Source organism: Ziziphus jujuba, chromosome 11, assembly GCF_031755915.1.
Source record: "Ziziphus jujuba cultivar Dongzao chromosome 11, ASM3175591v1".
Classification (NCBI taxonomy): Eukaryota; Viridiplantae; Streptophyta; class Magnoliopsida; order Rosales; family Rhamnaceae; genus Ziziphus; species Ziziphus jujuba.
The window spans coordinates 11,481,786-11,487,731 of record NC_083389.1 but is presented as its reverse complement, the minus strand read 5'-3'; the positions used below and the strand labels follow the sequence as shown (position 1 = coordinate 11,487,731).

At 34.5% G+C, this 5,946-nt stretch overlaps 1 long non-coding RNA gene across 2 annotated transcripts; it reads left to right on the top strand.

Annotated features, from left to right (window-relative positions):
• Positions 1 to 3,711: 3,711 nt before the first annotated feature.
• Positions 3,712 to 4,964, top strand: LOC125419774 (uncharacterized). Of its 2 annotated transcripts, XR_007238601.2 has the most exons (3): positions 3,712 to 3,897; positions 4,055 to 4,173; positions 4,362 to 4,964. It is a non-coding gene; the product is annotated as an uncharacterized LOC125419774 (long non-coding RNA). The 2 variants fall into 2 exon arrangements; XR_009634927.1 differs by having other exon boundaries at positions 3,712 to 4,173.
• The last annotated feature ends 982 nt before the right edge of the window (positions 4,965 to 5,946 follow it).

The window sequence follows — 5,946 nt, the reverse complement described above, 5'->3', positions numbered from 1 at the left end:
AAAGGCCTCTCAAGGGTAATGTATCTCCACCCTCTTATAAGGCATGCTTCGTTCTCCTTTCCAACCGATGTGGGGTATCACAATGATACCAATTATAATAGCCCAGTCCATCCGCATGAGATATTATCCTCTTTGAGCCCATTCCACACGGTTTTAAAAGGCCTATCACGGGTTAGGGGTCCCACCTCTTCACCTGCCAGTCCCACTGGCCCGGGCAACCAGCTCTGATACCAATTGTAACAGTCCAATCCACCCGCATGAGATATTATCCGCTTTGGGCGTAGCCTGCATGGTTTTAAAATGCCTCTCAAGGGAAAGGTATCCACAGCTTCTTATAAGGCATGCTTCGTTCTCCTTTTCAACTGATGTGGGATCTCACAATCCATCCCCCTTGGGGCCCAGCGTCCTTGTTGGCACACCGATCCGGGTCTGGCTCTGATACCAACTGTAATTGCCCAATCCACCCGCATGAGATATTGTTCACTTTGGGTCCAGCCCGTCTGGTTTTAAAAGGCCTCTCACGGGTCAGGGGTCCCACCCATTCATCTGCCAGTCCAAATGCCTCTCAAGGGAAAGGTATCCACAGCTTCTTATAAGGCATGCTTCGTTCTCCTTTTCAACTGATGTGGGATCTCACAATCCATCCCCCTTGGGGCCCAGCGTCCTTGTTGGCACACCGATCCGGGTCTGGCTCTGATACCAACTGTAATTGCCCAATCCACCCGCATGAGATATTGTTCGCTTTGGGTCCAGCCCGTCTGGTTTTAAAAGGCCTCTCACGGGTCAGGGGTCCCACCCATTCATCTGCCAGTCCCATTGACCCAGGCAACAAGCTCTAATACCAACTGTAATAGCTCAGTCCATCCGCATGAGATATTGTCCGCTTTGGACTTAGCCCGCACGGTTTTAAAAGGCCTTTTAAGGGAAAGGTATCCACACTCTCTTATAAGGCATATTTCGTTTCCATTTCCAACCGATGTGGGATTTCACAATGGTTATCTGTGTTCTTTTTCTCTGATGTTGGGCATCCCGAGAAATGCATATCTATTACTTTTTCCGTATTATTTTCGTAAAGTTATAGTACTTGCTTTTGTGCTTATGATTTTTTTTTATTTGTTTCTCAAATTTCCCAGTGGTTTCAATTGCCTATTTCTACTTCAAGAATATTTGTTCCCCCACAATTCAGGTATGTTCTTTTCCATACTTAGATCTTTGTAATCATTTGCAAAACTTTTCATGGGGTTTGCGATGTCTTGTTTTAGACCCTACTTTCCATGTTCTTTGTTATTGTCATCTTGCTCTATCTTATTCGTATGGTTACTTTGCTTTTTTCTTTGAGCATTGTGTGGTGAATACGCAAGAAGCTCTTTTAATTTTTGTATTTTGTAATTTTTCTTTTTTATTGGAAGTTGTTTTACTCACCAATACGCTTCCGACCCTCTACTTTCTTTCTTTTTTCTTTCTTTTTTTTTTTTTTTTCTCTCAAATTATCCGTAAATCAATCATCTTGGTTTTGTGGGGATCTTCGGAGTTTAGCAATGTATGTTCTCTTTTCTTTTGGATCTCTGTAATCTTTGCCCTATCTTTGATGTGGTTTCTGCAAATTAAGTATATCATGCACTCGAGTTCTTGTTACTGTTTTATTTAATTTTATATTATTTCTCTCTGATATTGGCTTTGTATGATCGTATATTTATGTAATTTTTCTGTATTCTGCATTTTGAAACTTATTTTTATTTTTATTTTTATTTTCTAAATTTATGGTGTTTTTGGTTTTGTTGTTATCTTGAATAAGAATCTTTTGTCAGAGGGGGTCTCAGATGAAGAGTTTTGTCTATAGTTGCAACCAGTTGTAGAACAAAATTCAGCTGTGTTGGTGAGTATGTACATATATATATATAATAATTGTCCTAGGAACTATCTCGATGGAGACATGATCATCTGGCCAATAAAAATGGGACCTACACTGATTAATCTATTTGGGTTTACATGTTATTTCACAAATTTTATTTTTTAATATTAAAATCTTAATATAGAAAAATGAATCCTTGAGGATTTTCGTATAAATTTCTATGGGATCATGTGGGTCCAATTTTTTTACGACCTAGCTTCCCTAGCACAAGCTATTGCTGGTGAATTAGATGTTTGGATGAAAATAAAATTTTGACATTTTTAGGGTAGCTTTACAACTTTATAAAAGAATCGAAGGATATTATTGGAAAGAAATATATTAATTAAAGGAAATTTAACATTTTAAAAGTTTTATTTTTAGCAGCTTTTTGAGAGTTTTAAATTTGAATTTTTTTAAAACAGTTTAAATTTTTTTTTTTTTAATAAATACTCTTTTTGTTGACCTAGCCAAACACCCAAAAAAAAGCTGTATTCTATACTATATAATATTTTTACTTCATATTTTGATTGTGGTTTTTGTATATTCTATACTATATAATATTTTTACTTCATATTCTGATCGTGGTTTTGATTGTGGTTTTTGTTTTACAAGGGTAAGATATGTGTGAATTCATTGGTTGAACGATTGAATCGCTTCAATGAAATTTGTAGTAAGCTGAAGGAACTACAAACGGCCACTGAAATTTTTAAAAAGGAAAATGATGGCCTTAGGGCAATTTTTACTAGGTTGAAGGAACTACAAGCTGCCTTTGAAATGCAAAAAACGGAAAATAAGTGCCTCAGGTATATTTGTAATATGCTGATTCAACTAGAACCAGACTATGAAATGCAAGAAAAGGAGCAGGTCAGAGCCGGAATACAAAACCTAGAGTTCTGAAAACTTTGGAGTTATCACTGATCCCTCCATTAAATATCCAAATATTAGGATTGCAACTGTCTGACTTTTAATTGCACTGCAACTATCATGGATATTTCAGTTTGGAATTTTGGTATTGATATTTTATTTTTTGAAATTAGTAGTTATTATTATATTGATCCTCTTAAGTATAATTTTTTTTCTTGCCAAGGTTCCTAACTCAAATCTAAATCTGATTCTCTGGTTGTGAATCATTCATTGTAAAAGTTTCTTTTAATCATTCTTTTTTGAGATTATTTTTTAATATTAAGGGCCTTCTCAAAATAAGGAATTAAACGGTTTTGGATTGTTTGGATTATTTTTGACTACTTAGAGAGAGAGAGAGAGAGAGGGTACCTGTTATCTTTAATAGGTTTTTGAATTGGAGTTTATCCTTGGGGCATGGTTTTTGAATTTTTTTTTTCTTTTTTCTCTAAGCAGTCACAGTGGACCTCCCCACAAATAACCTAGTTTTTTTCTGGTGAATAAAACCTTAATTGACAAATCCAAATCCAATCACAAATAGAAAAGTCAAGATCCTCAGGGTAAATGTAAAAAATAATAATAATAATAATAATAATAATAATAATAATAATAATAATAATAATAATAATAATAATAATAAACTGTATTCAAATACCTTCAATCATGTAGAATCATTTCCTTTCTTTCTAAAGGAAAGATATTCTATTGAAATAAACGAAATAAGCAAACGTCATTGCGGCAGGGGTCTGAATATGGAATTCTTGGGAACATGTGCCAAAGCCACTCTCAGATATCTTTAAAAAAACCATCATGCTCTGTTACTTCACTTAAATACCCTATCAATCTCTTTAAAAACCACCACTACTCACAGTCTCATGTCACAGATAAGACAGAAAACTATGAAAACCCAACCTGAAATATTTCAAATTGATTTGTGATTGCTGAATGTTTTCAACTGTATCTATGATGTATAAACATATATTTTGCAATCGGATATGGAGTTGGCTCTGGCTTGTTTACGTGAATACTCTGACTACAAACAATCGATGACTTCTGACATTCAGTTGGTTAAAGCCACTCGCCAGCTGGTGCCTACGGATTCAGATGTTCGTATAATACTGTTTTTGTCTCTCTTTATATTTTATATGATTTTCACACTTTTTAATTTTGTATTAAACTTTTATTTGCTTTAAATTTGTGTGTTGTTGTATTTATTTCTGTTTCTTTTTTGTTTTTTCCCCTTTTTTTTTTTTGGCTGCAAAGTCGAAGCTCTTCTTAATTCAATCATATATAGGATGAGACCGAAATCGTTAACCATTGGAGAGTTGATGCCGATGAACAGAACTAGTAATAATGACGTTATCCCTCACGGTAGTCCCCTGGTGAGCAGCTGCATTTTTGGCATTACTAGCTATTTGTATCACAATTTGGTTTTCTGTGTCTTTTTTTTTTTTTTTTCCTCTGTTATTAAACACATATGCTAGCTTTCAGTGCTCTTTATATTTTGTATTCTCTTTGTGTATTATTTTACTCGCTATTATGTTCATGATTTTCCCTCTCCAATAACCAGTGGTTACCCCGTCATCCTCCAATGCTATCGGATCCCAGGCATGTTCTTTTCTGTTGTTGGATCTTTCTTCAATATTTGCCTCGTCTTTCATGGTTTGTGCAGTGGCTTTTGTTTCACACCCTACTTTTCATGTTCTTTGCCATGGTCATCTTGCTGATGCGGCATCTTATTATTCCCTTGGCTAAATTTCTTTGTTTTGTATTTTTTTTTTGGATGTTGTAACTTACTTTTACTTGTTACTTTGCTTCTGACTTTCTTCTTTTTTTTTTTTATTTTTTTTTCTAACAAATAACTCATAAATCAATCATCTTGGGGACCTTCGGAGTTTAGCAAACTTAATGTATGTTCTCCATGCTTTTACATTTATTTATGTATTTTCTGTATTTTGCATTATGACTTCATTGTTGGTGTTTTTTGTTTTCGTTGTTGTCGTGAGGATGAATCTTTTGAGTTGCAAGCTGCTGTAGGTCAAAAGGAAGATGTGCTAGTTGGAAATCATTCATTTAAAAATTTAGTTCTATCATTTTTCAAATTATTTACTTGTCCGGTGATTGTACTTTGAGACTATTTTTCCAATAACAGGAATAAGCTTCAGTTTGTTCATATTATAGTTCATTTTGAACTGACTAAAGCTATCCAGTAGAGATTCCAAGATCATGTATATTTTTATCTCTTGTTCCAGTTTAGCCCCCATCACTTTCGCAGTACTTATGTGCACGATCATCTTTAGACAATGGTTCTGCACACTTCCTCTAGTCATACGAGTGTTCACTAGTGCCCCTCTAGCTGCTTGTCTAGCAGTATTGCTATTTGTAGCAAACATCCCATCTAGAGTCTGAATTATTTCTGATACACAATTCAGACTATCAAGTTGCTTCTGCAAATGTTCTGCAACACTGGCAAGAATATAACAGCGAGCTGTTTTATTCGCCCATTGCCAATCTGCAAATTGCTTCTTAATTTCCTCTGAAGCATTAGCAACGGACTCCTGGGGTTTCGGAGTTGTTATAATGAATTTTATTCTCTCAAAATCAAGGACAATGTAAAGATTAGTTTTCCATAGATCGCAGTTATTTCCATCCAATGGTTCTTTATTCAAAATTGTAGCTAGAGGATTAAAGGATGTCATTTTCACACATATTAACACATAATCAACACAACAATCATAAAAATATGTAGATCTCTTAAACATAAAAATATGTAGATCCCTTAAACTACTTATTATTAATGTTTATTGCAACAATAATTTAATTTCCATTACAAATACTTATGTTGGATAAGACATTTGTAATAAATTAAATTTTGAACATAGTATGTTTTAATGCCCTACTAAGTTAGATCCCAGGAAAGGCGAGGTGGGTTTTAGACTTCTTAAAAACCTACCTCCTTAGACAGAGCCTTCTCAGATAACATCAACACATACCACTCAAAATTGATTTAAAAAATTAAAACTTTTGAACTCGATATGTATAGTGTCCTGTAAAGTCAACTCCCAGAAAATGTGAGGTGGGTCAAAGATTCCTTAAAAACCTACCTTCTTAGACAAAGCATTATCAGATAAACAAACATACATAATTCAAAATTA